This window comes from Neophocaena asiaeorientalis, unplaced genomic scaffold (assembly GCF_003031525.2).
Source record: "Neophocaena asiaeorientalis asiaeorientalis breed wild unplaced genomic scaffold, Neophocaena_asiaeorientalis_V1.1 scaffold430, whole genome shotgun sequence".
Taxonomy (NCBI): Eukaryota; Metazoa; Chordata; class Mammalia; order Artiodactyla; family Phocoenidae; genus Neophocaena; species Neophocaena asiaeorientalis.
This window is the reverse complement of record NW_020173691.1, coordinates 1,725,085-1,750,479: the sequence shown is the minus strand read 5'-3', so window position 1 is coordinate 1,750,479 and position 25,395 is coordinate 1,725,085. Positions and strand designations below refer to the sequence as shown.

Below are 25,395 nucleotides of genomic sequence, written 5' to 3'. Positions count from 1 at the left end.
TATATCTATCAGCTAGGGTAGTGTTAGGAGCACTCTCAAACCCAGACTCACTTTACTCAATACGTGATTGAAATGCTGCAAAGATTGATTACAACCTCTATGAAGGTTGATATATTCATTACATATTCTTAGTCCAAGGCTATAATCCCTTGGGGTACCAATCCAAAACCTGTGAGATTTACCAGTGTCCTTCCATCCTTGAAGGAGGGAACACTGAACTCCAATGTTTCCCTTAGTTCTCTCAGCCTGCCAAAAGTTCCGCTCAACTTTTCAGCCTCGCAGCTGATTCTTCCAGAAATGGAAGATGCATTAGCATTAAAGCATGCCCAAATGCCATGATTACTTCTCTAGGTTTCCTTATTCCCCTGGATTTTGTTTGCATAATTCAGAATGACTTCAGCAGGTCTCTGGTGTTTTCAAAAAATTGATAGCCCTCCTTTTCTACAAGCAAAACTTTCTCTGGTAATTTTGAAGGTTTTCTGATTTTCCTTGATATTCTGTAGTTTCTCTACAATGTATTTAAATATAAATTTGTTTTTATTTATCCTGCTTCATTGTCATTGCTCCTTTTTCAATCTGCATCCAGTGTCTCCTTTCAATTCCTGAACTCTCTACTACCATCTTTTTGAATATTATCTGTTCCCACTATCTCTAGTCTCTCTTCTTGGAATTTCTATTAGACATTTGTCAAAACTTCTCCTTCTTTTCCCTGTACATTTTAACTTTTCCTCCAAATGTTCTACTTATTTTTCTTGATCTCAGACGTTTTAAGTGGTTTCCTCAAAATTATTTTTCAGTCTATTAATCTCTCCTCTAGTAAATATAGTCTACTGTTTAACTTTGTGCATTGTGTTTTATTTTTATGACAGTTTTCATTTTCAAATGTGCCTGTTCTTCTTCATAATTTCCTATTATAATTCTCTGAATTATTTTCTTTCCCTTATACCTGAACATCTTAAACATGCTCATTTAAAAGTTTTTTTGTCAGGTTGAAAAAGAACTAAATATTTATCAGACTTGTTCTACAAATATTTCCTATGCTTTCCCACAGTTGGAGATGTATCCCTAAAACCATTGCATGGTTGTTTCTGCTGAGACTGTTTTGAGTTCACTACTTCTGGACCAGTTATATATTAGATTCTTGTTTATGAATTTTCTCACTGAATAGGTAATACAAGAGATTTATCTTACTCCAAAACGTGATGTTTAAGTAAGGGCTCTTATTTGCTATGGTTGAGTCTGTTTCCATTATATTTAGAAGAACATCCTAATTCTGTGCTGTATCTTTGGACAAGGGCCAAAGCTCTATGCGGAGCTGTTTTTTCTTACAAGGAGTACATTTTCATATTCCACCAGGTACAAAGTTTGCTATCCAGTCTCCTGTTCTTACTTGGGTGGTTGAACCCTACATCTTTCATCTGATTGTATAACCCTCTGGGACACATGGCTTCAAATCCTACTTATTTCTTATTTCTAGAATCTCCCTTTCTGATACCTAGAGAATGTACTTCTGGATTTCAAAACTGGCAATGTATTTTTAAGGATTTACTTTAAATCTATTACCTTACATTTCTATGTGTTTGGAATTTGAGGTGGGCTCAGGAGAGCACTTATAGAATTTGTTCAGTCTACCCTCTTGAGAGGGAGTCAGATTATTTTTTAAACCTTTAAATGCAATCACATCTGTCAAGAAGGAAAATTCTGGTGCATCTGCCAGCAACATATTATAAAAATTCTAACTCCTATGTTTTCTCCTGAGAAAATAAATAAATAAATAATTTAGATCAATAATCTGAACCCAGACTCAGACTATATTTCTTTTCTTTTTTTTTTTTAAATTGAAGTATAGTTGATTTGCAATGTTGTGTTCCAGATGGAGGGAGAAACTTGGGTAAAGGCAAGGAACTCCATGCCAGTATGGGGTGAGCTCTGATTAGTATGGATGCAGCACAAAAGGTGCTGGCAGGAGGACGGTGGGGGCTGAGGGCAAGAGATGAAGTCGGAAAGAAGGAGGGAAAATCAGGGACTAGGTCATTAATATTGGTATCAGGGTTCCCATCAATGACCACCCTTTTGGAATCTTATCAAACCCTGACTTAGAGTCTGGTATGTGCAACTGTGTACCCAGTGAATTTTGCAGGGATGACCCCAAGCCTTTCCCAAGAATGCTCTCTGTCTTAGAAGCAATCGGTACAGCACAAGTGTGATGAACTAACTCTACTTTTCTAAGTATTCTGTCTCCTTGCTCTGGAAAGTGGAACGGAGACATAAGACTTCTCAGCTCAGAGTTAGAATTAACCTGCAGGGCTAGTATAAGGATGTTTCCTAAGCTGAGATGGGGAATGCCCAGTTGAAGGCTATAACCTGGGGTATATGCCAAGTAAACAGAGAAAATCACACGACAGTGCATCACTCTCTCCAACCCCTGACCATCGCTTTTAGAAATACAGATTTCTTCCTTACGAGACGTCTTTACTTAAGTTTTTAACTTTCATGACTTTATTATGATATAGTTTCAAATTTAAAGAAAAATAGCAAGCACTTCAATATATCCTTTACCCACATTTACCATTTACTAAAATTCGCCAATCTACATATTACATCATTGCCAAAACTTTATACATTTATATATATGTTCTTACCTCTCCCCAAAAATATACATATGTAAACTTAAAAATTACATGTATATAATTTTGGGCAATGATATAAACAATATATACATATATAAATTAAATATATGCATATATTACTTTCTGAATCATTTGAGAGTAAGTTACATATATCATGCCCCCCATTCCTAAACAATTCCATGTATTTCTTCAGAACATTCACATATAATCACAGTACAGTTACCAAAATTTTAAAAAATAAACAGAAAATTATACACATTTTATATTCAGATTTTGCCAACTATCCCTGAAAATGTCCTTTATTGTAATTTTTCCTGGTAAAGAATCTGATCCAGGATTACACAATACATTTAATTGTCATATTTCCTTCTTTTTTTTTCATTCAAATATAGTTGATGTACAATATTATGTTAGTTTCAGGTATACTACACAGTGACTTGACATTTGCATATATTAGGAAATGACCTCCACTATAAGTCTAGTAACCACCTGTCCCCATACACAATTATTACAGTATTATTAACTATATTCCTTATGCTTTATTACATCCTCATGCATTATCCATTTTAGAACTAAAGGTTTGTACCTCTTAATCCCCTTCACTTATTTCACCCCCAACCATAGCCCTCTCCTCTGGTAACCACCTGTTTGTTCGCTGTATCTATGAGTCTGATTTCATTTTGTTTTATTTCCCCTTGATCCTCGGAGACAACCTCTATGATTGTGATTTCCCCCTGTTTGTTGATTGTCAACCTGGGGGTGTGAGTCCTGACTATACTGCATCTTCATCCCTCCTACCTGTCTTGTTGGGGTTCCTTCTTTATATCTTTAGTTGTAGAAAATCTTTTTCTGCTAGTTTTCAGGCTGTTCTCACAGATAGTTAATCTGTAATTTTGGCATGCCCATGGAGAAGTTGAGTTCAGGGTCTTCCTACTTTGCCATCTTGGACAAAGATATCCATATTTCTTTAGTTTGCTTTAAGCAGAAGGCTTTTCTCAGCCTTTTTTTTGTCTTTTATGACAGTATATTTGAAATACATAGTAAGACTATTTTGTAGGATGTCCCTTAATTTGCGTTTATTTGATATTTTCAGGATTGATGGTTTGATTATAGGATATACATTTTTAGTAGGTAAAACAAAGACGATGGTGTGTCCTTCTAAATGCATCATATCTGGAGGCACATGGGTGAAGTCAGTTCATCTCATTATTGGTGTGCTTAAGACCTCTTAAAATGAAATTTGGAAAGGTATACTTCAGCATTACTAGATTATATTTCTTAAGCCCAAAATCTACACCTGCAGTATAAAGGTCTTCATGGGACACAATATTCAAAATCACATGGAAAACCAACATTAGTTGTACATCTACCATACATTTTGCACCCTACAAACTATATTATATATGTCATCTTAGTCTTTATAGTACCTCCCTGAGGGAGGTAGGATCACTCCTACTTTAGCACTTAAGGAAGTCAGAAAGGCCAAGTCACTGGATGGAAGTCACACAAATTAATAGGATTTAAATTCTGGTGTATCTTAGAATTACATAATCACCTTATTAAACAGACCAATTTAAATTCTGAGATAATCCAGTTGATGTAGGTAGTCACCCCAGTACTGTCCTATGCACGCTTTTAAACCCCCATGCTGAATGTCTCATCCTCTACTCAGTGCCCTTAGGTTGCCTCTGGCTGACTACTTCCCATCCATACTTCCTCTCTTCAGAGATACCTAGGGCTTGAAATCTGTCCAAAGATTCCTTAGGCTTCAAAAGTATTTACTATTTTTAATTCTTTCTGGAGCTTTAAAAACCAGGTCTGTGGTTTCCAAAGCACTGGACTGTTCATCCTCTTAAATAATCCTGGGACTGAGCTCCTGGAGAAGATCTGGGTGGTTAGGTCTTCCCAGAGGAAGGTTATAGCTTCCTTAGAGTGAGCTGAATGGTCTCCCCTCCACCCAAAGCTATCAGACCCTAATTTCAGAAACCTGTGAATGTTGCCTTATATGATAAAGTGTCCACAATGTGACTATATTAAGACTCTTGAGGAGATTATTTTGGATTATCCAGGTGGATCTAAATAATGTCACAAGTGTTTTCATAAGAGAAAGGTGGAGGGAGATTAGACACACACAGAGGAGTAGGTGATGAGAAGACTAAGGAGTGATACAGCTGCAAGCCAAGGAAAGCTGGCAGCCACCAGAAGCTCAAAAAGCAAGAGATGGCTATTTCCTGAGAGCCTTCCAAATTTTGTGGCCCTACTGACACCTTAATTTTGGACTTCTAGTCTCAGAGCTGTGAGAAAATAAATTTCTGTTGCTTTAAGCCCCCAAGGTTGTACTAATTTGTTAGAGCAGCCACGGAAAATGAATACTTTCCCTTAACATTTGTGGAGGTGAAATGCTAAGGTTAATGGACAACAATGAATAAATATACAGCTCCTCCCATGGGAATTTGCACTTTACTAGCCCCTTGTCATAAGGAATGCCCGGACGATAAAATCTTAGGCATTTACCGAAGGCCACTGGTGGTCTGGTCATGGAGGGTTACTTTTTGGGAAAATCAACTTTCAGGCAGTGCAGAAAGTTATGTCACCAGTGTTCCAGAGTGCCTGCATTATCTGAGATGGTTATTCAAAGCTTCAGAAGATCAATACCAACCATAGATGATGGAATTTGGGATGTTAAGCCAAGAGAATAAAAGAGTTAGAGGGAACTGATTAAGTTCCTTCATTTCTACACTTATTCACCTATCTTCTAGCCCTTTATTTCCTTCTTTTATTCATTCATCGGAGGAAGTTGAACATTGGGATTGAAGAGCAACAGCTTTGTGTGACACAGACTGGGCTTCCAATCCTGTTTCCTCACTATTCTGGCATGGCCCTGACCAACTTTGCAAAGCCTCCATTTACCAAAAAAAAAAAAAACAACAAAAATAGTGAAGGATAATAATTCCTACCTTTTGGGGAGGTTATGAGGACTGGATGAGAAGCTATACATAATGGATTGGAGACTGTATTTGGGGTGTACTAAATATTCAGTAATGTATAGTAAATATTACTATAGAGTGCCTCCTCTTATCTAGAAGTGGGCTCTTTCCATTTATTTCTTAGTTGGTTTATCAGGCATTTCAGGTGTCATCCCTCTGAAAGAGTTCACAAGAGGTAGATATGAGACATGAGAACTTTTAAATTACAGTAAAGTCATGGAATGCAGACTATGCTGGGTATGCAACACACTATAGGAGCACAGCGGTAGAAAAGACCAATACGTGTGAGCAAAGGATGGGGAGAAGAAAAGGAGGACTTTAAAGATGGGTCTAGAAGGCTGTGAAGGACTCGACCTTGTGGAAGAGAAAATAACCGCACGTGTCCCTAAAGATCTGTGATTATAGATTGTATGTCTACACTCATTTGCATGGATTTATGTGTTTTGGGGCAAGGCTCTCATTTTTGCTTCTCATCTGTACTTTTTTTCCTTCTTGATATTGGATGATAAGTTGAGACAATAAAGTATCTTCTCTAAATAAAGTTATTAATCTTTGCTGAACTTTTCTTTTTCTCTGTAATGTGAAGAATACCTGATAGTTCTTTTGTGAATATTCAATAAAATTTTACAGACACACACACATACATGAAAATATATATGTATATATACATATAAATACATATAAATATCTAACAGTTCCTCGAGCCAATAGCTGCTCAACAAATTTTACTTATAATTCTCATCTCTTCTATTTAGCTCTTTCTCCTTTGCCTCTACAGTGTAGAGGCAGTTGGATATAAAAAAAATTGATTGGATTTAATGGTCTGGAAGTGGAGGGCAATTTGATTTCTAAATTGCTGCATCTCCCACAGATCCTAACATATACAGGGGCTCCACGAATGATTAGAGAGGGAAGAGATGGGGAAGGAGAAGGAGGGAGAGAGAGAGAAGGAAGCAAGACTGGTCCACATATTACTTTATGAACCCTGTGCTATGAAAGGGTTATCTCCTTCTCCCCAAGGGAAAGTACAAAATAGCTTAGTGTTGTGGAATTAAATGATTTTCTTCTTCTTATGTGCACTTTTCTGACTAGTTTTTTTTTTTATGTACGTTATATTATTTAATCCTCACAACATGCACAAAGTCCCAGAGGTTGAAATCCCAATCTGATTCCAGACTCTTCTCTTTCCATGGCATCATCCTGACCATAAGATATATTTCTCTAAATAGAAAACAGAACTATCAGAGAAAGATCTGGTTTCTTGTCTAAGATCTGTCCATTGCTAACTGTGTGATCTTGGGGTGCTCACAAATGGTTCCTTGCCGGTCCTCACTTTCCTCTTTTGTATAATGAAAATAATGCCTGCTACTGCTAACTTCTGCAAGATTGCTGTGAGGGTCTCATGGTATGAGTGTGTAAAGGAAAATATCTTTTGTTTTGTAAAGCTGTAAACATGTAAAAACCTATTAATGGCACATTCATACTAAGGTGTATAAAACTGATATCAGATCCTACACTGAGTAGGGACAGAAAGGGCAGAACAAGGAGAATTGAGTAGAGTAAAATATTCAGACATAGAGGTAAAAGGGCCTAAGAACATGCTGGGGGCATTTGAAGATCTTATTTCAGCTACTTCATAGCTTTTCTGAACCAATCCTGTCCAGACCCAGTGTGATATTCTTTACTTTTTTGCATCCTGTCCCTATGTTTACCCAAGATTCCAGAATTCATAGACTGACTCCTCACCCCTAAACACACACATCCATCCCTGGGGAGAAGATCCTTCCCTCTCCAAATATGTACAAAACCACCAGCCCCAAAGCCGGCTGTGGGCTGGCTGAGATCAGGGCTATTCTGGGGCAGCCAGTTTGCACGCTGATAGGGGAGGATTAATGAGACAGTCTGCTCATCCATTGCAATTAGAAACAACACTGGAACTATTCTGGGGCTATTTCTATGCAGGGAACTTGAACTGCTCATCAGTCCTCCTCACTCAGAGACCTGTGGGTAATTAGGGCCGTGTTAAATATAGGTGAATCAGCCCGGAGCAGCCCCATCTGTGCCGGTGCCTTTGGCGCTGAGGATACACTGTGCCCTCAGCTAGCACTTCAAGAGCAGCAAAAGAGGGATTTAGCTGCAACCTGGAGGATTTTGGTGTTGCTTAACTAAAACTAAAAATGCCCTGGTCTTTTAGCCGTACATGGGCTGTCAGAAACAATTCAGGAGTGAAAAACCATGTCAGCCCCGGTAAAGCATACTGACATTTATGGGCCCTGAGTAGCCAAGCCACAAGTTTGCCACCAGCCCATTAAAAGGAACAGTTCAGCCTAGAACTGACGGCATGGAAGGAGTGTAGCATAAACCAATAAAACTTATATCTGAACATGAACAGCTTGACTAACAACCAGGGTGAGCAAAGATGCCATCCATATAATTGCAGCAGTCTTTGATGCCAAACAGTTGTGTGGACACTGGGTCGTTAAGAAGCACTTTTCTGTCCTTGTGCAAAGGTACTCAAGTAAGGGGCTAATAGCACTCTGGATTTGAAGACACTTAGCAGGCATTAAATTATTTTCCCATGATATTTCTAAGAGGCTGAGAAAGAACAGGTATTATTATCTCCATTTCAAAGATTTTATTCTCTCTATTTTCTAAAAATTGAAGTGTGGAGAGTAAAATCAGACCCATAAGCAGGGCCCACAACAGGTCCCAGAGAGAGCCATCTTGGACTCCTGGGGCCACTCCTCACGTGGTATGGTAATTACCTCTTTGTGAAATGTGTCTCTTGAGACCTGTTACCCAGAGTGTGGTCCCTGAATCAGCAGCTTTGCAACTCCAAAAGTGTGGTAGCAATGCAGGAGCTCAGGCTTCATCTCTCATCTTGTGAATCAGACCTGCTTCTTAACTTGGTACCCAGGACGTCCGTACCGGCATTGAAGCTTGAGCAATGCTCTCCAGGAGTCTCATTGCCTTATACCTGGGAGGGGAGTGAATAAAAGCAGGCTTCCCAGGTAAGTTTAGCCAGTTTGAGGAGGCTGTGAGCAATGCCTAGCTGTTCGTTTGTTTGGATTTCCTAATGCCTGATAATCTGAAAATTTTACAACTTCTCAGGCTCCCAGGATGGTACCTAGGTAAACTCAGCTCACCTGCTATCCAGTCTAGAAGTCCTTGATTGTCTGCAACCTGATCTCTGGGCATTACCCTGAGATGTGAGCATATGAGGGCCCTTTGTTGAGTCTCTGGGAAAAGTCCTGTCCATCCACCAAGCCAGATAAGGGATGAGCATTCAATAGTTCTAGATTGGGAAGGTCACTCTCCTAATTGATTTAGGATATTCAGTTGTGTTTGTGGCTACTGGATATTGTAGGGACTCCTTCCCCACTTATCTACAAGCTCAGTGACTGACTGACTGGAGAGGTCCTTGGTGTGTATCTGCACCTACACACCTGTCTCCACTGGACCCACTTCTCCATGCCAGGTCGCCTGACTTTACACAGCTTCTGTGTGATAGCAGGCAGAACTCTATCCTAGGTACATCCACTGGAGTCAATTTTTGGTGGAAGCTGACCTCAGCAGAGGTCAACTGCCTCAGATAGGAAAAGAAATTGCTGACTTTCCAGGTACTCTGGGGGGCTTTCTGGCCATGAAGGTCACTCTCTGAACTTGAAGGCACTAAGATCCGGGAAGCAGGCCCTCAGGCCACTGCAGCTCAGCTGGTGAGTCTGGTCCAGTCTCTCCACATCTGCTAAACCATATGGGCTATCTTTTTTGAGTTCTTTAGATTTTTCTCCACTCATGAGCTTCAGGCAATCAAAACACACCCACATGACACCCTCCTTCAGCTGCAAAGTACCAAGGGGTGACAGACCCGGGACCACCCTGGAACGCTATTCAATAGGCAATTTTGCAATCATTTAGTCCCATCTGAAGTTGCTGGTGTGGGTGGCAAAGAGGTACTCACATAGTGACATCTCTGAGAACTCTAGGGCTACCCGAATTACCAAGAAGGATGGTTATAATAAGGTAAGAGGCTACATTTCTCCAAACATTAATGATGGACATACCTGCCATCTTTTCACCTCACATGATTACTCAAGTCCTGTGGTAGTCAAGAGCTTCTAATAGCCCCACAACGAGTATTACATCGTGGATTACACCACCAGCTATCACATGACACACGGAAGGGAGTAGTAGCAGAAGTGTCAACATTGGTTCGACCTCCTTAATTCCTGAGTAACTGTCTTCTTGCCCAAGGAAGCAGCATAGGTGCCAATTGCCAGCCTGCCTTCTTTATAGATCTGTTTCTTTAACAGAGTTAAGAGCCCAGGCCAGACTTCGTTTTAGGTACGGCTAATATAGCAGTAGATACGCAGATGTCTCAATTGTTCCTGTCTCGTGGAGCCTACAGCTTGGTAAGGGAGGCAGGTCTTAAATAAACAATCAGAGAAATAACTGCAGAATAAAAATTATGATAAAGAAAATGTATAGGATGCTACATACCATACAGTGGTGGACTTAAAAAGAAATAGTCCTGATATGTGGCATTTGCCAATTTCCAGGGAGTAAACACTTCCACTGGGATTTTAAGCTACTAGCCAAGCTTACAAAATTCCAGAATGTTTAACAAACAGATCTCATTAGCCAGTGTGAGCCAACACCAGCACATAGAACACAATAGAGGGACTGAACCAAATTATGGGGGTCAGAGCTTTCCTTATTAAATGAAATTTAAGATGAGACCTACAAGATCAGCAGTAGTCAGCCAGTGAAAGAAGGGGGCAAAATACTTTACAGGCAGAAGGAATAGCTTGTGCAAAGGCCCTGAGGTGAGAAGGAACATGGCATTTGAAGTAACAAGAGAAGATATGTATGGTGGAGATAAGTGTGCCCCCATACCAGATGAGACAGGTACAATTATTATTATCCCCATTTTAGGTATAAGGAGACAGAGCTGCAGATGGGATAAGTAACCAGTCACTTGATCAGGGTCATATAACTGCAAACCAGTAGGGTACGAGCTGAATCTAGGTAATTTTTCTCTAGAGTCTGCCATGGTATTACTACTTTCTGCTGCTTTTCAGCTGAGGCTGGAGGTGTGGGCAAGGTACAAAGTATGCAGAAGCTAGTGAAATCTGGGGGTTACTTCTAAGAGCAATATAAAATACTTGTCCTCAAGTCATCTCTCTAGGCTGACAGTTCTTAACTCATTGTGTTAAAAGACCATTTACAGTCTTTGTAGTGGGCCAAAGCTGAAAGATAAGAAACCATGCAGGCTGTCATTTCCTCTCCTGCTTACCTCTTGCCTGCTCTCTGTCTTAGAAAATTTTTTGAATCTAATTTTTTCTATATGCCAAGAAACTTTCTAGGTTCTCTTGCTATTCCAGGAACAAAATACTTTATCTTTTACTGGTGTCTTGGAGCCATGTCCTTTAAAATACCTCAACCAAGAATGTTGGGCTAAGGGTAGGGAGATGTTGGATTTTGCTTTTCCATTATATAAAAATGTGTTAGCACCTATATTTAATGTTCTCCTCAAAGACACATACCCTTGGACTTCCTTTGTCAAAAATAAACCTTACAAATGTCCACGTGTGTGTCAATAATTCTATTTCAGTAAGTCTAGTTTGTATGAATTGAATTATACTTCAGAGTAAAATTCCAATATAATTATATTTTGTTCTACCTTCTTCAGTAAATGCTTTTGAATTCAAAAAAGTTATTCATAAAAGTGTTGTGAGACTTTTGGAAAGAAAGTGCCATTTAAATTCAGAGCAGTACAATTATAATAATTATTATTTTGTTGCTATTCTATCAGTGATCCTGACATTGCCCCTCCTACCACTTTCAACCAACATTTTTCTCCCTACCATCCCAAACAAGACAGCTGTAAGTTAGCTAAAGAGAGAAAAGTAGATCTTTGGGGTACTCTGCCATGACAGCCTTATGAGGTAGAGAATAGCTTTTTGATACCATCTCATTTAAACACAATGGCTCACACCAGATCATAAAAGCTATTTTTTTTTAATATTCTGGAATTTTGTGAGACAACAGCTGTTTTAGATGGGAAATACCAATGGAATAAAAATGTTCTGATCATTCAACAATAAAATACCGAGTTCTTACTAAAAGGAAAACATAAAATTATATGCTTGCTATAGGGCAAACCAAATGCCTCTTTGCCCTGGAGAAACATAGTCTGAACAGACTAGATGGGAGGCTTTGGGCTCCCTTAAGTGTATATCTTGATAAGCACTTCCTATACATTGGGCCACTCAAGATATAAATGAAGCAAATGTTTATTTAATGAAAAAATTAAAAGATACATGGTAAGGCAGAGTTCTTCCTAGCTTGGGAAGAACACTTTCATGAGATTCCAGCCACTCATGTCCAGATTAGGAAAAAGGAAATGTCTCTGATGACCATTTTGGAACTGACAGGTATAAAGGGCAAGAGCTAAAAGGATAAACACTTGTGTTCTATTCTTTTGGCCTTTGCCTCTACATCTCTAGATTTTTCTCTTGATTTGGTAGAACATAAGCCATGCAAAATATTGCTCAGCAGATCCCCCATATTTAGTGGATCTGAAAAAATTGAATTCATTCTCTCACAAAAATAGAAGATGCTGGAGAGAGTATGGAGAGAAGGGAATGCTCTTGCACAGTTGGTAGGAATGTAAATTGATACAGCCACTACGGAGAACAGTATGGAGGTTCCTTAAAAAATTAAAAATAGAATTACCATATGATCCAGCAATCCCACTACTGGGCATATACCCTGAGAAAACCATAATTCAAAAAGAGTCATGTACCACAATGTTCATTGCAGCTCTATTTACAACAGCCAGGACATGGAAGCAACCTAAGTGTCCATCAACAGATGAATAGATAAAGAAGATGTGGCACATATATACAATGGAATATTACTCAGCCATAAAAAGGAACAAAACTGAGTTATTTGTAGTGAGGTGGAGGGACCTAGAGACTGTCATACAGAGTGAAGTAAGTCAGAAAAAGGAAAACAAATTCCGTATACTAACACATAGATATGGAATCTAAAAACAAAAGAAAAAAAAAAGAGAAAATGGTCAGAAGAACCTAGGGGCAAGATGGGAATAAAGATGCAGACCTAGTAGAGAATGGACTTGAGGATATGGGGAGGGGGAAGGGTAAGCTGGGACAAAGTGAGAGAGTGGCATGGACATACATACACTACCAAATGTAAAATAGATAGCTAATGGGAAGCAGCCACAAAGCACAGGGAGATCAGCTCCGTGCTTTGTGACCACCTAGAGGGGTGGGATAGGGAGGGTTGGAGGGAGGGAGATGCAAGAGGGAAGAGATATGGGGACATATGTATATGTATAACTGATTCACTTTGTTATAAAGCAGAAACTGACACACCATTGTAAAGCAATTATACTCACCGTACTTATGACTCCTAGAACTAAGTATTTTTAATGCATTTTTTAACTGAAGTATAGCTGCTCTACAATATTATACAAGTTACAGGTGTACAATATAGTTATTCACAAATTTAAAGGTTATACTCCATTTATAGTTATTATAAAATATTGTCTATACTCCTTGTGTTGTACAGTATATCCTTGCAGCTTATTTTACATATATAGTGTGTACCTCTTAATCCCCTACCCCTATTTTGCCCCTCCGCCTTCCATCTCCCCACTGATAACCAGTAGTTTGTTCTCCATATCCGTGAGATTACATCTTTATTCATTCATCTGTTGATGAACACTTAGGTTGCCTCCACATCTTGTAAATTGTAAATAATGCTGCTATGAACATTGGGGTGTGTGTATCTTTTTTGAATTAGTATTTTTGTTTTTTTCAGATATTTATCCAGGAGTGGAAATGCTGGGTCACATGGTGGTTCTATTGTTCGTTTTTCAAGAAAGCTCCATGCTGTTTTCCACAGTGGCTGCACCAATTTATATTCCCACCAACAGCATACAAATGTTCCCTTTTCTCCACATCCTCACCAACATGTATTATTTGTGGTCGTTTTGATGAGAGCCATTCTAACAGGTGTGAAAATATATCTCATTGTAGTTTTGATGTGCATTTCTCTGATGATTAGTGATGTTGAGCATATTTTCATGTGCCTGTTAGACATCTGCATGTCCTTTTTGGAAAAATGTCTATTCAGGTCTTCTGTGCATTTTTAAATTGAGTTGCTGGGTTTTATTTTTTTGATGTTGAGCTGTATGAGCTGTTTATATATTTTGGGTGTTAACCCCTTATTTTCTCCCATTCAGTAGGTTGTCTTTTTGTTTTGTTGATGGTTTCCTTTGCTGTGCAAAGGCTTTTAAGTTTAATTAGGTTCCATTTGTTTATTTTTGCTTTTATTTCCTTTGCTTTAGGAGACAGATCCAAAAACATATTGCTACAATTTATGTCAAAGAGTGTTCTGCCTATATTTTTTTAAGGAGTTTTATGGTTTCCAGTCTTACATTTAGGTCTTAATCCATTTTGAGCTTATTTTTGTATATGGTGTTAGAGAATGCTATAATTTCATTCTTTTACATGTAGCTGTCCAGTTTTCCCAGCATGACTTATTGAAGACACTCTCTTTTCTCCATTGTATATTCTTGCCTCTTTTGTCATAGATTAATTGACCATACGTGTATGGGTTTATTTCTGGGCTCTCTATTCTGTTCCATTAATCTATGTGTCTGTTTTTGTGCCAGTACCGTACTATTTTGAGTACTGTAATTTTGTAGTATAGTCTAAAGTCAGGGAGCCTGATTCCTCCTGCTCTGCTCTTCTCTCTCAAGATTGTTTTGGCTATTTGGGGTATTTTGTGTTTCCATACAAATTTTTAAATTATTTGTTTTAGTTCTTTGAAAACTGCCATTGGTATTTTGATAAAGATTGTATTGAATCTGTAGATTGCCTTGGGTAGTGTGGTAATTATAACAATATTAAATCTTCCAATGCAAGAACATGGTATATTTTTCCATCTACTTCGGTCATCTTCAATTTCTTTCATCAATGTCTTATAGTTTTCTGAGTATGGGTCTTTTACCTCCTTAGGTAGGCTTGTTCTTTGGTATCTGATTATTTTTGATGTGATCGCAATGGGATTGTTTCCTTAATTTCTCTTTTTGATAGTTTGTTGTTAGTGTATAAAAATGCAATAGATTTCTGAATATTGATTTTGTATCCTGAAACTTTACCAAATTCATTAATGAGCTCTAGTAGCTTTCTGGTGGTGTCTTTAGAATCTCCTATGTATAGTATCATGTTATCTGCAAACAGTGACAGTTTCACTTCTTTCTTTCCAATTTGGATTCCTTTCATTTCTTTTTCTTGTCTCATTGCTGTGCCTAGTACCTTCAATACTATGTTGAATAAAAATGACAAGAGTGGGCATCCTTGTCTCATTCTTAATATAAGAGGGAAAATTTTCAGCTTTTCACCATTGAGTGAAATGTTAGCTGTGGGTTAGTTATATATGGCTTTTATTATGTTGAGGTATGTTCCCTCTATGCCCACTTTCTGGAGAGTTTTTTTTTTTTATTATAAATGGATGTTGAATTTGTCAAAATATTTTTCTGCATCTATTGAGAAGATCATATGATTTTTATTTGTTAATGTGGTGTGTCACACTGATAGATTTGTGGACATTGAACCATCATCCTTGTATCCCTCAGAGAAATCTCACTTGATCATGGTGTATGATACTTGCAATGTATTGTTGTATTTGGTTGGCTAATATTTTGTTGAGGATTTTTGTATCTATGTTCGTCAGTGATATTGGCCTGTAATTTTCTTTATTTGTGATATCTTTGTTTGCTTTGATATCAGGGTGATGCTGGCCTCATAGAATGAGTTCAGGAGTGTCCTTCATCTGCAAGTTTTTGGAATAGTTTGAGAAGGATAAGTGTTAACTCTTCTCTAAATGTTTGATAGAATCTACCTGTGAAGCCATCTGATCCTGGACTTTTGTTTTGCTAAGAGCTTTTTTTTGTTTTTGCGGTATGGGGGCCTCTCACTGCTGTGGCATCTCCTATTGCGGAGCACAGGCTCTGGACACACAGGCTCAGTGGCCATGGCTTATGGGCCCAGCTGCTCCACGGCATGTGGGATCTTCCCGGATTGGGGCACGAACCCGTGTCCCATGCATCGGCGGGTGGACTCTCAACCACTGCGCCAACAAGGAAGCCCCTTGCTAAGAGTTTTTAAATAACTGATTAAATTTAATTACTGGGAATTGGTCTGTTCATATTTTCTATTTCTTCCTGGTTCAGTCTTGGGAGATTGTACATTTCTAAGAATTTTTCCATTTCTTCTAAGTCATCCATTTTATTGGCATATAGCTTTTCATAGTAATCTTATGATTTTTTGTATTTCTGTGGTATCAATTGTAACTTCTCTTTTCTTATTTCTGATTTTATTGATTTGGGCCCTCTCCCTTTTTTTCCTTGATGAGTATATCTAAGTGTTTATCAATTTCGTTTATCTTTTGTTTTCTTTTTTTTTTTTTTGCGGTGCGCAGGTCTCTCACTGTCGCAGCCTCTCCTGTCGTGGAGCACAGGCTCCAGACATGCAGGCTCAGGAGCCATGGTTTACGGGCCCAGCCGCTCCATGGCATGTGGGATCTTCCCAGACTGGGGCATGAACCTGTGTCCCCTTCATTGGCAGGTGGACACTCAACCACTGCGCCACCAGGGAAGCCCTATCTTTTGTTTTCTTTTTGGTCGTGTGGCTTGTGGGATTTTAGTTCCCTGACCAGGGATCAAACCCCAGCCCTCAACAGTGAGAGCACAGAGTCCTAACCACTGGACCATCAGAGAATTGCCTTGTTTATCTTTTCAAAGAATTAGCTTTTAGTTTCATTGATATTTTCTATTGCTTTTTTTTAGTCTCTATTTTATTTATGTCGGTTCAGATCTTTACCATTTCTTTCCTTTTACTAACTTACTGTTTTGTTTGTTCTTCTTTCTCTAGTTCCTTTAGATGTAAGGTTAGGTTGTTTATTTGATATTTTTCTTGTTTCCTGAGGTATGTTTGTATCACTATAAACGTCCCTCTTAGAACTGATTTTGCTGTGTCCCATAGGTTTTGGATCATCATCCTCTTTGATTTCTTCAGTGATCCACTGGTTTTTTATTAGCATATTATTTAGCCTCCACTTGTTTGGGTTTTTTTTTTTTTTTTTTTTTTTTTTGGGTTTGTTTTTTTTTTTTTTTTTTTTTTTTTTTTTTCAGCTGATTTCTAGTCTCATGGCATTGTGGTCTGAAAATATGCTTGATATGATTTCACTTTTCTCAAATTTACTAATGCTTATTTTGTGACCTAGCATGTGATCTACTCTGGAGAATAGTCCATGTGCTCTTGAAAAGAGTGTGTATTCTGCTGCTTTCGGATGGAATGCTCTCTCTATATATCAGTTAGGTTTGTCTGGTCTAATGTGTTATTTAAGGCCATTCTCTTATTTATTTTCTGTCTGGTTGATCTGCCCATTGATGTAAGTGTGTTGTTTCAATACCCTACTATTAATGTGTTACTGTTGATTTCTACCTTTATGTCCATGAATATTTGCTTTATGTATTTAGGTGCTCCTATGTTGGGTGCATATATATTTAAAATTGTTATATCTTCTACTTGGATTGATCCCTTGATCCTTATGTAGTGTCCTCTTTGTCTCTTGTAATTGTCTTTATTTTAAAGTCTATTTTGTCTTATATAAGTATTGCTACCTCAGCTTTCCTTTGATTTCCATTTGCATGGAATAAATTTTTCCATCCCTTCACTTTAGAGCTAAAGTGAGTCTCTTGTAGGTAGCATATATGCAGGTCTTATTTTTGTACATTAAGCCAATCTATGGCTTTTGATTGGAGAATTTAGTCTATTTACATTTAAGGTGATTATTCATATGTATGGTCTTATTGCCAGTTTGTTAATTGTTTTAGGGTTGCTTTTGTACGTTTTTTTTTTTCCTTTCTTCTTCTTTTGTTCTCTTCTCCTGTGATTTGATGACTGTCTTTAGTGCTATGTTTGGATTCCTTTTGCTTTTTTTGTTTGTATTTATATATATATATATATATATATATGATTGTTTTAAGTTGCTGGTCTCTTAATTTCAAGTGCATCTTAACAACCCTCCATTTATACTCTCCTCCCCTCAAGATTACTGGTTTTGACAACATATTTTACATCTAATTGTTTTGTGTATCCCTTAACTGCTTATTGTGAATACAGACTACTTTTATTTTTAACCTTTCTATCTTTGTGTGTGGATGATTTCCTACGTTTACTGTATGTTTGCCTTTACTGGTGAGCTTTTTCATTTTGTAATTTTCATTGTTTTACTTGTGGCCTTTCTTTTTCACTTAGAGAAGTCCCTTTAACATTTCTTGTAAAGCTGGTTTGGTGGTGCTGAACTCTTGTAGCTTTTCTTTGTCTGCAAAGCTTTTGATCTCTCCATCAAATCTGGATGAGAGCCTCGCTGGGTAGAGTATTCTTGGTTGTAAGTTTTTCCCTTTCTTTACTTCAAATATATCATGCCACTACCTTCTGGTCTGCAGCTGAAAAATCAGCTGATAGTCATATGGGAGTTCTCTTGTGTTTTATTTGTTGCTTTTCCCTTGTTGCTAATATTCTTTACCTTTAATTTTTATCATTTTAATTTCAATGTGTCTTGGTGTGTTCCTTTTTGGGTTAATTCTGTATGGGACTCTCTGTACATTCTGGACTTGGATGTCTGTTTCTTTTACCAGGTTAGGGAAGTTTTCAGCTATTATGCCTTCAAATATGTTCTCTATCCCTTTCTCTCTCTCTTCTCCTTCTGGGAACCCTATAGTGTGAATGTTAGTGTGCTTGATGTTGTCCCAAAGGTCTCTTAAACTGTCCTCATTTCTTTTCATTTTTGTATTTTCTGTTCAGTGTCACTGATTCCCAGTACTCTTTCTTCTAGCTTGCTGATCCATTCCTCTATATTATTTAGTCTACTGTTGATTCCTTCTAGTACATTTTTATTTCAGTTATTGTATTCTTCATCTCTGTTTGGTTGTTCTTTCTATTTTCTAATTCTCTGTTAAAAACATCTAACTTCTTGCTCTGCACATACATTCTTCTCCTGAGATCTTTGATCATCTTTATAGTCACTACCCTGAACTCCTTTCTCATATAGATTGCCAGTCTCCACTTCACTTAATCCTTCTCCTGGAGTTTTATTTTGCTCCTTTGTCTAGAACATGTTCCTCCTGGAGCTGGTGCCTGCCCACTGGTGGGTGGAGCTGGGTTCTGGGCCCTTTGGTAGGCAAGGCCATTAGACCTAAGTATTTTTTTTTTACTATACAAGAGGAATCCTTAAGAATAGAACGTAGTGGGACTTCCCTGGTGATCCAGTGGTAAAGAATCCTCCTTCCAATGCAGGGAACATGGGTTTGATCCCTGATCAGGGAACTAAGATCCCACATGCTGCGGGGCAGCTAAGCCCACACGCCGCAACTACTAAGCTCACGCACTTCAACGAGCAAGCCCACATGCCACAAACTATGGAATCCACATGCCCTGGAGCCCATGCACCACAGCTAGAATGAGAAAAAAACCCACAAGCCACAACTAGATAGAAGTCTGCTAGAGAGAAGCCCACGCATCACAACTAGAGAGAGAAAACCCACCAGAACTAGAGAAAAGCCTGCACACTGCAATGAAGAGCCTGTGCACAACAACTAAGATGTGACGCAGCCAGAAAAATAAAGAAAAAATTAAAAAAAAAAAAAAGAATGGTATGTAGTGTTTGATGTTCTAGGACATTTCAGTTGACATTTGTCCTGAGGAGAAAACATACTTATCCCCTAAGATGAAAAGAGTTGTAACTAAAAACAAAAAGTTGACTTAAGTGCTTACTTCCTCCTTTGAACTCCAGGTTTATTCACTCAAGAAATGATTCAGAAGGACATAATTATAATTTAAACATGCCATAAAAGTATTATATAATCAAATATGTTTGTAGAAGGCTCAATAGCCTCATGATAAAGACTTCAACTTTATCCTGGCACCAAAGACAATTGGCTTTTAGGGAATTCTCTTCAAGGTAAAGGATAAATTGTTATTCTGACCCTTCCTACTACTGAGAAAGAGGCACAATGTCTAACAGGCCTTATTGGATTTTGGAGAAAATATATACCTCATTGGGCATATTAATCCAGTCTATTTACCAAGTAACATGAAAGGTTATTAATTTAAGTAGGGTCCTATTATATTGTGATTTACAATAAGAAATATATATTTGATCTTTGTTTCCACTTCTGACAGAGAGCTCCTAAAACCCTTGGAATTTCCCATGGATGAGAGTGATAAAGGTGTATTTTGTTACGTTACTGAAATAACTTTTGGAAAGCACCTAAGTATGGTGGCTAGGGGTCATGGAAACCAACCATGTAACTAAATGGTTGGAACTTTCAGCCCCACCCAGGACCTCTGGGGAGGGGAAAGAGGCTGGACATTGAGTTCAATCACCAATGGCTGATGATTTAATCAATCATGCCTACATAATGAAACCTCTATAAAAATCCAACAGGACAGGATTTGGAGAGCTTCTGGGTTGGTGAACACATGGAAATTTGGGGAGTGTGGTGTTCTCTGAGAAGACGTTGAAGCTCTGTGCCTTTTCCCCATATCTTGCTCTATGAATTTCTTCCATCTGGCTATTCCTAATAAGCTTTTATAATAAACTGTTAAACTTGTAAGTAAAATGTTTCTCAGAGTCCTGTTAGCCACTCTATCAAATTAATCAAATCCAAGGAGGAGTTGTTATTGGAACCCACAATCTATAGCTGGTCAGTCAGAAACACTGGTAATAACATGGACTTTGATTGGTGTCTGGAGTGGAGGAGGTGGGTGGTTAGTCTTGTAGGATTAAGCCCTTAACCTGTGGGATCTGGTGCTATCTCCAGGTAGATAGTGTCAGAATTGAGTTGAATTGTAGGACGCCCATCTGGTGTCCAATAATAGCTTAGTATGGTGGGGAAAAAAAAAAACCCACACATTGGAATTGGGTGCAGAAACTTAGCTCCAGAACAAGAGAAGTCTCTACAATATTTCAAGGCTATCATGCAAGCTGCTCTTGCATCTAACTCCAGTACATCCCATGGTACTAGAAGGGTCTGTATTAGGTAGGGATCCTGTATGAGCCCATTCACCTGATAGGTGAATCATGGAGCAGACATTTAGGATTTTGGAACAAAATTATGACAGCTTCTTTAGAAGAGAAGAAGAAGAGCTCTTTTTCTGAGTAACAGTTTGAAACTGGAAGTTTATTCATAGACCATCTTGTTATAATGCAACATGAATTGTTCATGAAGAATTAAGAGTTATTGACCCAATAAGCCTCTAAGTTAGGCATGAATAATATTATTCCATTATCAAGTGGAATTGGCATATGTGAAATCAGATACAAGTAAGTTGAGTAAACAAGTGACCCAAATATCCATGGTCTCTATTCTTGAACTCACACTATGGCTTCATGAGACATTCTCTGTGACCAGTGGACTGAAAGAAAAATATTTGACCTTGATTGCAGAGTTTTGTGTGATATCTCAGTATCACCCTAAAATGAATGGCTACATCACTACAGCCCCACTTTGGGGTGGCCAAGGATGATAGTGGTGAAGGAGAAATTGCCCTGTGGGCAGAATTTGCAGCGGTGTACATGGTTGTTCATTTTGTCTGAGAGATAGTCAGAGATATAGATCTACATTGCTTCATGGGCAGTAGCTAATGGTTTACATGGATAATCAGGGACTTAGAAAAAACATGATTGGAAAATTGGTGACAGAAAAGTCTGGGAAAGAAGTCAATGGATAGAACTCCCTGAACGGGCACAGAATGTGCCATGTTAATGTTCAAAAAAGCTCAACCTCAGCATAGAAGGATCTTAATAATGGTCAAGATGACACATTCTGTGAACTTCTTTCAAGTCCCTTTCTCTAGTCACACCTATCATTGACAATGGGCTCATGAACAAAATAGCCATGATGGCAGAGATGGAGTTTATGCTCAGCAACATGAATTTCCACTCACCATGGCTACCCTGGCTACAGAAACTGCTGAGGATCCAAATTCAACCCACCCAAAGCAGAGACTAATACCAAGCCCCTGAAATAGAACCATTCCTAGAGTAATCAGCCAGCTATCTGATAGCAGGTTAATTATATTGGACCTCTTCTATTGCGGAAGGGACAGTGTTCTGTTCTCACTCCACAGAAACCTACCCTTCATATGAATTTGCCTTCTCTGCTTGCAATACTTTTGCCAAAATTAGTGTCTGTGGGCTTATAGAATTCTAATGTCTAATTCACTGTGTTGGTATTCCACAATGCTTTGCTTCTCACCAAGGAACTTATTTTGCAGCACATGAAGTGTGGCAACAGGATCACACTCATGGAATTTACTAGTTTTACTATGTTGTCCATCACTCTGATGCAGTAAAATAGTTCTTTTAACAATTCAGTTACTGAGCTAGATGAATGGAAAAATTTTCAGGGCTAGGGTAATGTCCTGCAAGATTCGGTAAATTCTCTAACTTGTCAACCAATATATGTTGCTGTTTCTCCCCTATCCAAAATTCACAGGTCCAGAAAGAGCTGTAAATGAAAAAACACCTCTTGCTGTTACTCCAGGTGATCTACTTGCAAAATTTGTTTGACCTACTCTGCAACTTTTGGCCCTACTGGTCTAGAAGTCTTAGTTCCCAAGGGATAGATGCTTCTGCTAGGAGATGCAGCAATGGCTCCATTAAACTGGAAGTCTGGCTACTTTGATCCCCTCCTGCTAAAGAAACAACAGGCAAAGAAAGAGGTTACTGTATTGCTGGGATGACTTGCGACTACCAAGGGGAAATTGGATTACTACAGGACTATGGGAGTAGGAAGAACTACGTCTAGACTAAGGGCACCTCCTACACTCTCATGTCCTGTAACAAAAGGATCCAGTGCAGACAGGACTGCCAAAGGCTCAGATCCTTAGAAAATGAGGATTTAGGTTACCGTAGCAGGCAAGGAACCATGACCAGGTGAGAGGCTTGCTGAGGACAAAGGGTAAATGGAATGGGTAGTAAAAGAAGGAAGTTATAAACATCAGCTGTGACTACATGAGCATTCGTAGAAATTAGGACAGTAAGAGTTATAAACATTCCTTACTTTGATATAAATATATTTGTTTATATATTAACCAATTCTTTCTTTCTCCTCTATCTACCAGCTAATATTAAATGTGGTAAATGTAGTTATCCGTTGTATTAGTCTCCTTGGGCTGTCATAACAGAGTCCCAAAAACTGGGTGACTTAAAACAATAGAAATGTATTCCCCTACAATCTGGAGGCTAGGAGTCCAAAATCAAGGTGTCGTCAGAGTTAGTTCTTTTGGAGGCTCTGAGAATCTGTCTCATGTCTCTCTCCTACTTTCTGGTGATATCCAGCAATCTTTGGTGTTCCTTGCCACTTAGATGAATCACTCCAATTTCCACCTCCCTATCTATATGCCATTGGTTCCTTTGTGTGTGTCCAAATTTCCCTCTTTATAAGAGGGATTGGTCCAATTACACCAGCAATTGTATTAGCTCCCATCTTAATCCAATATGACCTTTTTAAAACTTGATTACATCTGCAACTATGCTATTTCCAAATAAGATCACATTTACAAGGTCTGGGATTCAAACTTCAAAAACATCTTTTTGGCAAACACAATTCAATCTGTAATATCCTTATATCTCAGTATTTAAATTTCAGAATTTCAAAGGGAGAGTGGATCTCAAGTATAAGAAGAATGAATATCACCCCCAAAATGGATAAAGTAACACATGAGACTATGCACTTTCATTTCAAGAGAGGATTGGTATCTTTTCAACTGTGGAAGAGACAGTTGCATCTTCTTAGGTAGAAACATCATTTTCTAATGTCTTTGTTTGGAAGTTCTATGTATGGTTAAAAGAAGTGTAAATGGATGGCAAGTTGGCAAGGGATAGACTGGGGTGGCTTTGTACAATTTCAACTTAGCTGAATCAGAAACTGCATTTCCCAGAATTCCTTTTCCTATTTAATGCTAGGTTAAGGTTTGCCTTAAAAGAACTCTGCATGAGACTTGGAAGGCAGAAGTGAAGCAGTGGCCATTATACTATGAAGAGGGCAACAGGCACTATTGCCAGCAGTGCACATTTTCACCAACCTGGAATCTCACCTTGACTTAGGGACACAGCTGTGATCGCAGCTCCTGAAGCTCTCTCCAGATCTCCTCCTTTGCTTCACAAGTCCTGCACCAGGTACATGGTCAGCAACATGGGAAAGGGCACTGGATCCTTCTCCAAAGTCACCTACATCATGGAAGTTGGTAAAAGGCAAATGTGCGTTCTAGGTTTTCCTCCTAATTCCAGTTCTTCCTTGTTCTCCTTTACTTCATCTTACCTTTTCTCGCTGGCAGCTCTGCTGACGCACAGAGACTTCAGCCCATCATCGGACACGGAGGCAACAGACTCCCACTGACTTCTTCACTAGATCCCACGGTTGTCTAACCCCATGTATCTTCCACCAAACACTGGCAAAAGTTGTTACACAGGAGGAAATCAGGAATGATGGAAAGAACTGGCAGTCATAGTCTACCACCTTCATAAAGTCAGAAAATCTTCTACAGATAGGTTTAATTTTGGACAATTATTTCTACCTTCTTGTTGCCCATCCTTCTGGAGGCCAGAACTTGCTAGTCATTTTTGACCTCTCTTCCACCCACATCCATATATTATGGTTCTCTCCAATTAGAGCATAAAACCAAACATCAACCCATATTTCCTGGGACTGGATGTTACAGGCTTGGGGAATAAAACATAAATATGTGTTGTGGCTTATTTACAAGATCTTACTCACAAACAAGGTGACAACCCCATCATCTCTATTCAGTTTGGCTTGCCAGACTTCTTATCTTCCAGAAGAACTGGTTGGAGCAATTTATTAGCATTCTATCTTAATCAACTTCTGAAGTGTAATTCAGTTTTCTTAGTTCTATACTCTGATATAGTTTTTGTTTGTTTGTTTTACTATAAACTCCCATTTTCTCCTGTTCCTCATATTTTATCACCCTTTTGGAACGTCGTCTTTCCTCATTTACAATCAACAGGTGATTTTGGGGTTATGTACACTTCTTCTTTCATATCTCCCCTTGTACACGTCCTCCATTTGTTAGCTTCCCTGCCTCACATCCTGCCTTACCTGTCGTTTTCCAAAAGTTGAAGACACAAGCTCTTCCATGAAATGTGGACTCTACACCTTGGTTAATATCCATTGATTGGAAATGTATTGTGTGGAAAAAAATGTTTATAGAGGAGCTGAAGCTGCTATTCTGTTTAATGTAAAGTAACAGTGCCTGTTGTATCTGTTTCTTTTTTTTTCATTAGATATGTTACAGATTCATTCTATTAAATTGTTAAGTTCATCCAGTATGCAACAACACTTGTTGGACTCTGAGAATGATATGTGCATCTGTCAGTCAGAGACTGCTTCTCAAGAAGATAACAATGAAGTTCCCAGCTCAGCTCCAAAGCTCCCAGGTACCAAGTGAGGCCCAGATGCTGTAATGAAACAGAAGCAGGACCCTGGGCAGACCACTCCCTCATATCCTCAGCTCTAGCCCTTCTTTGAAGTACCTAGATAATAGTATCTAAATTGAAGCCCTCGCCCCTAGAGCCTGTGCTCCGCAGCAAGAGAAGCCACCGCAATGAGAAGCCCACGTACTATGACAAAGTGTAGCCCCCACTCTCCACAA

The 25,395-nt window shown here is 38.7% G+C and overlaps 1 long non-coding RNA gene across 1 annotated transcript in view; it reads right to left on the bottom strand.

Annotated features, from left to right (window-relative positions):
* LOC112403138 (uncharacterized) overlaps positions 1-25,225 on the bottom strand; it is a 44,412-nt gene extending 19,187 nt beyond the window's left edge. Inside the window, exons 1-2 of the long non-coding RNA XR_003003850.1 lie at positions 24,045-25,225; positions 23,821-23,953 (exon numbers count right to left, since the gene is read on the bottom strand). This is a non-coding gene — a long non-coding RNA (uncharacterized LOC112403138). The remainder of the gene's footprint in view (positions 1-23,820; positions 23,954-24,044) is intronic.
* Between the last annotated feature and the right edge of the window lie 170 nt (positions 25,226-25,395).